General features: G+C 45.8%; 1 long non-coding RNA gene across 1 annotated transcript in view; it reads left to right on the forward strand.

Annotated features, from left to right (window-relative positions):
• LOC121100219 overlaps nucleotides 1-8,147 on the forward strand; it is a 128,363-nt gene extending 120,216 nt beyond the window's left edge. The window contains exon 2 of the long non-coding RNA XR_005831965.1: nucleotides 6,834-8,147. This is a non-coding gene — a long non-coding RNA (uncharacterized LOC121100219). The remainder of the gene's footprint in view (nucleotides 1-6,833) is intronic.
• Nucleotides 8,148-10,058: the final 1,911 nt, after the last annotated feature.

The raw sequence follows: 10,058 nt of genomic DNA on the forward strand, positions 1-10,058 counted from the left end.
GGCTGAGCAGAAAAGAAAGGCGGGGAGGGTGGAATGTTCATAGGGGTATATTTGAAACCATTCTTTTGATTTGGGATCTTCTCCTCATTGCCGCTGTTCTGTTTCAGTTTCACAAAACCCTACAAATATCCACGCGATGTTGTCTGGGAACTAGGAACGCTGACAGTAGGGACCAAGAATTCTAAGGACAGAATTAAGCATTCCCTTTGTCTTTTTGTTCAACTGATAGAAGGTGCCACTGGTTTTCTTAGTGGGTGAAGAGGGGTAGGAAGAAGCGAGGAGCTATTTCCTCGAACAGATGACCTCCGTCTTCAGCCTCGTTGCAGTAGTCTGAGTAATGACTTGTATGCTCCCAGGGTGGCTGGACACCTACAAAAAAAAAAAAAAAAGGTGCCATTCCTAGGCTAACTCTGGGATGCATTTCTGGTGTTAGCACATTTGTTTTCTTATGGAAGATGATTGCATTAATGACTATAATCTTCCTACATAATTTAGCACAATTTAGTGTGATCTTTTATTGCCAGTGAAGCCCTGGCCACAGTGTGAAAAAAAAAAAGAAATGAGAATCTGTTTGCTTTGCTGATGAATGTAACCTAAACGGGCTTTTTTTTTTTTTCCTGGCTTAACCCAGGTTCAAAGTATCCACCTGACTGTTGAAGAGGGTGTGCGTCCAGTAGCTATGAGCAGAGAGATTTCAGACTTTCTAGTCTGAGGGGTAGGATTTCCATCTTCAAAATGGTCCGCCCTCAGAGGAGAGCAATCTGCCTCCAGTGAAGCAACTGGAAGACAATGTGAATTCTAACCCTAGATGCTGTATTATTAACGCTAGTGGTAGGATTTGCCAATCAGGGAAAGAAGCTGGGTGCCAGTAGTCAGAAAAGGCATCACGGAAGTGCTAGGACTTGAGGCTAGCCTTCAAGCCTCTGGAATTGCCAGGGCTTAAATTGGGCCCCATCCATCACATAATGCCTTGCAACAGACTGGGACCCTAAGTGCAAATGAGCACTGAGGCTAGGTGGGTACCTTAAGCCAGCTGGGTGCATATTGAAAAGACAAACCAAAATGAATCTAAACCATGGGGCAAACCTGATCATAAATGGTACCTGACCCATGACCTCAGTTCCACTAGCAGTAGGAAATGGTATGGATTGTGTCAACGAGAGAATTTGTGTTAAAGATGGCAGCCACTCATTGAGACCCAGTGTAATTGTATGATGCTAGAACAAAGGCTTTGTGTCACCATATTTTCTGTTTTCGAGAAAAGACAGAAATATATATATATATATATATATATATCTTAAAGGAAACATCTGGATATTTAAATATTAGAATATAATTCAGTATTTTTTAAAGTGCTAGACAACCATGTGTAATCCAAATAGAACGGGTAGGGAACCACCCGTATGTCACCTCTGGAATAAGTCTTCATCTCTAAATCAACACAATGATATTTTCAGCACGTCGTATTTAGGGCATGAGTTCCATTTGAAAATATCAGTCACTCTTTCTAAGATAAGAAACATCACTTCTAATATTCATAGAAGAAAAATATACTGTCATTGACATTTCAGATTTCATTTCTAAAAGAAAATTCTATGTGTTATTAGATTACATATCACAAAATGGTTTTATTGTACTGTAGCAGGAAAAAAGAAAATTTAAACCACTGCTATTATAATTTATAGCATCTTGAGAGTGAGCGTAGGAAGGCTAAGGAATTTGCCATTTTTATTATCATATAATTTGTTTCAATAAAGGTATTTTAAATTTTGGATTTTTCTAGTAAGTCGTGTGTACAAAGATGTGTTGCTAGAAGCTTTCAAAAAACCTAGAAGACCAATCCGAGATTAAGCCATCTGACCTAAAGTGTCTTCTCCCCACAGCCCTTGAACTAGAGGGTATAAGGACCAGGGGAGACAGACTGCAGGGCCTGAAAACAGTGGGAAAGAACAAACAGTGAATGGGAGCAGAAGTAAATCCATCATTAGGGGTGCTTCTCACAAGTTAGGCAACCTTCAGTCTAGCTTTTTCTTCAACCATAGCGTAGCTCCCTAAAAGTAAACCCTCTGGCTCATGGTGTGTGTGTTCATGGAAGGCAGAGCACAATAATGGGGAAGAAGAGTCACCTTACGTTACCCCTTATCTAAGCACTTGGCTTCTAATTAACCACTGCCTCAAGCTGTCCATCTTCTTGAGTATAGCAGGCAACTTTTGACATTTATTCATTATACATTCATTTATTTAATAAACATGTATCGATTACCTGCTCTATGCTAGTAGCTATATGGGCAAAAAGAAGCTGTCAGTGAAGAAATATGTGTAGTCCCAGGCCTACAGAAGTGCATGTTTAGAAGTAGGAGTGAGAAATGTACATTCGTGACTAAATCCAAGTAAAGTAAGAGAGGAACATGGCCTTGAAGGCCCAGACGCTATTCGGGGAGCTGCACATGGGAAGGGCAGAGTGACCCATCCTTACGAGGCCTTATAGAGGCGAAATTTACTCTAGGATAAATTGGCCTAAATGGGGCTACAGGGGAAGCATGAGGCTGGAGAAGGCAGGGCACTGGGGGGTAAAAGGAGCTCTGGAATTCTAGGCTCAGAATACCACTTGCTAGCAGTGTAAGCAGCTCAGCGAGGAGCTTGCTTTTGCATTGCCTCGGTCTCCCCCCTGTAAATGATGGAGTTGGGGAAATCATCCTGGAGGCCCCTTTCTGCCAAAAGGGCTGTAGGTCCTGCCTATGTAGGTGCTCTGGAGCGGAGGGGGTCCAGGGTTTGCTGAGGTTCTTCATGCACAGCTTGCCTTCCCTCCTCCCTGACCTGGGACCAGTATAGTGAGAAGAGTCCTGCTTCCCAGAGGCACCATGGAGTCGTCCAGAAGGGCCACTGTTGTCTTCCCACTGCTCAGAGGGAAATTGGGCTTCAGCAATGAGAACATTAGTGAAGGCCCACCAGCCATTGACAGTCAACTCTTCATCTCGTGGTTCTTGCCTTTTCATTAAACACCTCTTACACATATCCTAGATGGATTCTATCTGTGATCCACCTGAACATTTCCAGTGGAAGGCTTATCTGTTCTGTTTTTCTATGGATAATTCTTAAGGTCAGGAGGAATCCATCTCCCCAAGTTCAAGTGCAGAGCGAGATAGGGCTTTGTCCAAAATGGCAGAGCCTGGGTCCGAATCCAATCACCACACTGCTAAGCTTCCAATGCCAAAATATTCCCGAGTCAGTAAAATCGAGGTGAAAACTCTGATCAAACAAACACTTGATATCCAAGTTACTTCTTCCCTCTACACCAAAACCCTCAGACCCAATCTGCTGGAAGTGGCCGTGGCCTCACCTGCAGCACGCAGACGCAGGGTGGTCTAAAGAAAACTGATAGGTTTGGGAATCAATGGGCCTGAATTTGAATCGCCAGTCTGTTGCAAGAGTCATAATAACGATTTCTCAGTGTTGTAGAATTAGATGAGATCTGTATGTGAAATACCTCATGCACAGTAGAAAGTCAGTGAGCGGTAGTGGCTGTTCATTACCGCTACTTAAGAAGCTTCCGTATAATTAGTGAAAGAGGAGTTTACATGAAGTTCCTCAAGCTAGTGGAGGAAATATTAAGGCATGTTATCTCGTAAAATCACACCACTGATCTTCCAGATGTAAGTTTTGGGATGGGAAGCCCTAGAAGGAGGGGCTGGAGCTCAGCGGGGTCTGGAAGGCCTCTGATTCTCCCATCCCCGTGGGCTGCCCGATACAGCGCTGAGCTACTCGTGTCTCCCTGCTCACATACCCTTTGCCTGCTGCACTGGCCCTACATCAAGGCCCTTCCTCACGTGCCCTGGGCTGTTCGAGGTCTGTCGTGAGGCCTACCGTAGGGCACGGGGTTTTACCTTATCATCAGTACTTGCTTTCAGCCTGACCCCTGGATGCCCCTGTTAGGGGAGAGATCTCCTGATTCACTTCCTTCTCAGAATTCTACTGCATAAACAAGCCTAAGCTCTCAGATATAAATAATTCTGATACCAAACAGACTTAGCCGCAGTATTGCTGCTATGCCCTGGGAACAGGGAGGGTGAAAGTGTGGAGAATTGAAAGGGCCTGGGAGGGAGGGGAGGATGCCAGAATTTCTATGGAGAGTCTGGGGAGTGAAATGAAAGAATTTTTGTGCAAATAGTATGGAAAATTCCTTCATGGCCCTTTACATAATAGAAGCTATTTCTAAGTATTTCTCCCACCCACCTTGGGACACACACAGGCATAAGATGACAAAGAAACTCAACTTCTGACGCTTAGCCACAGTTGAATGCCACTCGGCACTAACCAAATTAGGGACATTTTGGTTTTGAAAAGAAGGTAGGTGCCCAGGAGAGTCCTGGTGGGGTCATACACACACATAACACACACGGATCTTCTGTGGCCAGAGAGCTGTGGGGAAGTTCAAGGGACAGTCTCTCTACCCTCAAGAAGCCTCAAGTTTAAGCCTCAGGCTAAGGAATTAAGAGTTTGTTCAGAAGGAGCAGGAGCAAACATCCATAAAAAATGTATGCGAACAGGTGACAAACATGAAATCCAGTAGGAATGCAGTTAATTTTATGTGAATCCTCCGGGGCTGCGGAGGTTATGGGTATGAGGAGCAAGTCGGGCGGAAAGTAGCGCGGGCTCCCAGTGCGAGCAAGGGGAAGGCTCACCTTGGGCCGATGGAGTGGTAGTGTGGACTCCAGCACAGCTGGGCCCGTGTGGGAGCTTAATGAGAGAAAAATGGCGGTCAAGGAAGGACCCAAGGAGAACCTTCAAGGAAGATTTATGTGGGAGCAAGGAAAGGAAGGGGTCTTCAGGACGAATTGAGTGACTTCAGGAAAAAGAGGATCGTGGTGCTTCAAGGGAATTACTCTTGCTTGGAGGAGGGGCAGCTAGAGTCAGACAGTTAATTCAGGGATTGAGGGAGAGATCTTCCCTTGGCAACAGCCAGCAGCCAACCCGCCTGCCATTCTGAGGCACTTCAGCAGATGCCCACCTTTCTGGTAGCAGACCAAGACCCGTGGCCTCCAGTGACCAAGGGGGGACCACCTGACGGACACCTTAAGTTTCGAGGTTGAGCAAAGTGGTGTCTTCCCTCAGAACACCATATACCTCCGTTTGCTAAACAAATGACATTATTAGCGTCTTTAAAAACAACAACAGCGACAAGTAACAGCTTCTCCTGAGCTAGGTAAGTAAAAATCAGAAACTATTTATTATCACAACGTATCAGAAAAATGTAGTTCACATCAGAGGCCCATCAGTTTATTAATTTGACTGAATTTTCTCTTGGGGTTTTTCCTTTTTGGGAAGTGATTTGAGGGGAGCCCTAATTCCCCAGAGAGCCTGGCGTTAAAAGAGCTTGAAGTTTCGGGAGTGCTACTTGGGCTGTTATTGGAAGGCTGGCTCACTCCTTGCAGAAGCACCCTCTCTAGTTCATCAGTTATTGATCAAGACGCTGGCATAGGCTTCTGTCTCGAGAGAGGGTGGGCAACAATGGGAAACTGAAGTCTGCCCACGGACTGCTTCAAAATGCAATGCAGCGGGGCGGACACTTCCCTCTGTGTGGACTCGCAGGCTCGCATCTCGACACGAGAGCGAAGACCTGTGGCGTGTCTCCCCTCCGTTTAATACATAGAGACTACCAAATAGGTCGTTCAAGCTCTCTGACCCACTCTTACCACACCACTACCCCCGAAATACCATCCCCGAGCCCACTTTGCAGAGGACAGTGGAATGAGAAACACAACTGTAGCCACTCGGCTGAGGTGCTGCCTGAGGGCACTGTGTCAAGGCGCCAGTGGAAAATGCAAGGGATCCACACCATTGGTACCCCCCCCCCACGTGGGCCTTCTGAAGAGACCACCAGGCTGAAAGTCAGGAAAGAGAGGTTCTTTTGTTGTCACTTGCAGTAAAGCTCATGCCCCATGGACGCACGTGGGGCACACTGGCAAAGCACGCAGACGCTCTTGTCCTATTATTTGCTTGTCAACCAGTATCAAACTTGATTGATTCTTGTCTTCAATGAGTTGCTTAGGTGCTTTGAGGTCATGTAGACCTAGCCTAAATTACAAGGCGTGCACCCTTTTTACTGCTCTTCATACATTTCCTCACCAGAGACGCGTTGATGGTGCCGGTGAACCTTCATAATACCTGCCACCTCCCTTCCACCTGGGGACCCTAGGAGGATTAATTAGATAGCATCTATAATATACTTCGCACTCCTTGGAGAAAGATTCTACATAAAAGCAAAGTATTATTATTTCTAAGAGGGATGATACTTATTAGCTCCTTGTAGGATCATTAAGCAAATAGATTACGCTTCCCTTTAGAGAAATTATCTCTCAGTTTCCTAATTCTTACATCTTAGAGTCTATAGAACTGAATACACACTCTAAAGAGGGGGGAGGGCTCTGGTTGGTTGGTGAAAAAGAACCAGGTGGATTTCCAACCATAACCCGAGACGTTGTTTTTAAGGACTTCGTCACCAAAGAAAGTAGACAGTATGTCTCCCCTTCCCTCTGATTTTATAAAGTGGCCCTGCTTTATAACAATTACATAATAACGATGGCTCTGCATCTCTAAGTTTGTTCATTTGATGGCCTCGTGAGCCTACAACTGTTGAATCCTTTGATTAAATCGCATCACAGTGAAGCAGCTGTTCAGGAATCACAGCGTCATCATCACACATACTTGTGGTGATATTTTACAGACGGATAACGTAAGTTAGGGGTGGAAACTTGGAAATCTAAACTCCGGTCCACAGAAATTTGGGGGAAAACTCAAACCAGTATTTATCTTCTATTCTCCCCGTTTTCCAGATTGTGTCAAAATTCCTCATTTGGCATTTAACAGAAGCGCGGTCTCCCAATGCAACCAGTTCTGCATGCCCTGCGTTTGGGATAACTCTACAATGAGCTGCTAACTGCCTCGGCTGCCTCACTGTGTCCGTGGAGAACCGCTCACTTGGTGGTGCTGGTGGTGGTGGTGGTTGCTGCTGTTGTTGTCGTTGGCACAAAAATGCCACTGAAGAATGATCCTCTTGCTGGGGGAGAGCCAAACAAAACGCAAAGCAAAAATTAAAACCTTGAGCCCCCGACCTGAGTCTGGAGCGAATTTTAGAGGAGAAATCCCAGAGCCAGTGTCTGTAGGGCCTCCGCGGTCACACGAGGAGCGGCCGGCGCCCAGCAGTCACATGCGGGAGCTTGTGCGAATCAGATTCCCATCCATTAAACTCATTCACAGGAAAATGGAATGTAGGTCAGCGGGGAGCGCGGTGCGGTGTCGTGCGCCCGCTCATCCACCATCCCGAGGAACAGGTGTCAGGGGTGTTCAGCGTGGAAGGCTTGAAGCCGGGCTGTAGAAGAGCCGCTCAGCGCGGTAGGAGCCGAACGGATGGCCCGCGACGCCGACGTCGGTGTCTCTGATAAGCCCGCTGGGGACCAGCGCTCCTCCGACCTAGATCGTGCCTGGCAAGGGCCCGCCGCCGTCGTGCCCGCTGCCCGCTCTCGCCCCGGCATGCTTGGTCTTCCTTTCCAGGCTTTTATTTCTTCCAGTGTATTTGTTTCATTTTATGAGAAGGGGTCCGCACCTCCGAGGGAGTTCAACAAAAACCGGTCAGCTTCTGGGGGCAGCAGGGCAGGGAGGAAGGAGAGGACAGGACGCTTGGCTGGAGAGAGCCCTCGTGGGTGTTTTCATTCTTCGCATCTCGGGCTCCTCCACCCCACCCTCTGAGAGTGAGCCTCCAGCAACTTCGGGGAGCCACCCAGGCAGCATGACAACAGGGTTTGTGAGCTGTGTTTGCTTCTAGGATGGGTGTGATGAAAGCCTGGTGGCAACACCCTGCTTCCCTCGTAACCACACGCTGATAGTGGCCCCTCCCACCACTCATCTCCAACCCGAAACCAGGAAAGAGCACCGGAGACGAGCCGACATGCAAGCACTTTAGAAACAACAACAGCAGCAAACCTTAGTTTTGTATCTTGTCAGTTCGAGTTTGGAGTCCCGCATCTTTGTCACAGCTGTGTTGCCTAAAATTAGAGGTGAAATTCCCCGAGGAAACGAGGCCTCTTAAAGTCCATTTCACTGGAATTCACCTGTGTTTTCTTAAGACCTTTTAATAAATTAGCAACACCAAGTCTACTGTACTGTTCCCTCAATAAAAGTAAAATGGTAGTCATTTTTAAAAAATTGGAAAAGATGCAAAAGCAGAAAGGACGGAAAATACTAGATGCAAAATCACAGTTAAAATTTTGATATATTTCCTTGTAGACTTTCTTCCTTTTTTCCTTTCTTCCGTCCTGTTTCTTTTTTCTTTTCTCTTCTCTTTTCCTTCCTTCCTTCCTTCCTTCCTTCCTTCCTTCCTTCCTTTCTTTCTTCCAGTCTTTTCTTTCTTTCTTTCTTTCTTTCTTTCTTTCTTTCTTTCTTTCTTTCTTTCTTCTTTCTTTCCTCTTTTGCTCAAAGTTGTCTGACCTACCTGATGCCATGTTTCCAGGCTCACATATGTGGTATTTGGAAATATGCTGCTTTAATCGAAACACAGGGCTGTGTAAGGATGAAATTAAATGACCCCTTAGCACTCGTCCAGCACCTTCTCCATTCACACTGGCCAGAGAGGATACGTGATGTGAGCTGGCATGCTCTCCATCCCTGAAGCAACTGGAAAAAAATGTTAGGATGGCATCAACCTAATTGCCCTTAAGCAGATTAAGCCTCCTTATTCTTGTGGTAAGACCTGTTGGTGACTGTCCTTATCTACCCCCATCCCCTTGTAGCCACTGTTGATTAATTGTGAATTTACATGCTCTGAGACAGAGAGGTGAACACTTGTGCCTCTCTAGTGTTCTCTGTGCATTCTGTGTTCATTGAGGAAGATGGAGCCAAGTGGGAATGTGGCCAGCAGTGCAACTGGCTTTCAGATGCATGTTTCTGTAACACATCTTAGTGCTATATTTGTCAATGGACTGAGGGCCTCAGAGAACTTTCCAAGGTGAAAACCTAACATTGCTTCCATGGACATTGAGGGTAAAGCCCTTAACCCTGCGACTTAATGAGAACAAAATTAAGTGCTTCTTTAAGCAGCTTAGATTTATCTTGTCAATATAAGTGATGGGAGGTTTCTTTGTGTGCTTTAGAAAGGAGATTGTGTGTGTGTGTGTGTGTGTGTGTGTGTGTGTGTTAATCTAAAGCACCGTCTCTTGGCTTCATTATGTCACTATCCACACTGTTCCTTTATGATAGACAGGGTTCATCTATTCCCCTGCTCTAAACTTAATTACTTTGCAATTAATTCTTTGTTGAAAATAGCAAGGCTCCTAAACTCGGAACATCTCATTGTGAGAACGGCTGTTTATGGATAGAGGTCAAGAGGACGAATTGGAATATTCCGCAGCACTGCCACAGATATTTTGAATGAAAATGGCAAGAGAGAAAAGGCCCATTCCAAACAAAGTTGCCACAGGAGGTGAGGGCTTCCTCCCAAACAAACTGAGTTAAAAATTTCAAACAGAGGGACGCCTGGGTGGCACAGTGGTTAAGTGTCTGCCTTCAGCTCAGGGCGTGATCCCGGCGTTATGGGATCGAGCCCCACATCAGGCTCCTCTGCTGTGAGCCTGCTTCTTCCTCTCCCACTCCCCCTGCTTGTGTTCCCTCTCTCGCTGGCTGTCTCTATCTCTGTTGAATAAATAAATAAAATCTTTTAAAAAAAAAAGAATTTCAAACAGAGCACCATAGAAAAATTTCATTCCAATAATCTGCAGGAACTAACATTTTTTTAATAAACTGTTAGTACTGTATGGCAGCCACTAGAACGTGCACTGAGTTAATCCTTATAAGAATCTCCCCAGCTAGGCTATATTCATCTTATCAATGATGTAATTTCTTAAGATGACACAAATAATGTAACACACATAACAACTTAACGTCTGTCCCGCATGGTCACTGCTGAGTGGTTTGCAAACATAAGGTCATTGAATCCGTTATGCCAGTTTTACAGATGAGAAGACTGAGGCTTTGTGAAGGGGAGGTGGCTTGCCCGGTGTTCCGCT

The sequence above is a fragment of the Ursus maritimus genome, unplaced genomic scaffold (genome assembly GCF_017311325.1).
Source record: "Ursus maritimus isolate PB19 unplaced genomic scaffold, ASM1731132v1 scaffold_35, whole genome shotgun sequence".
Taxonomy (NCBI): domain Eukaryota; kingdom Metazoa; phylum Chordata; class Mammalia; order Carnivora; family Ursidae; genus Ursus; species Ursus maritimus.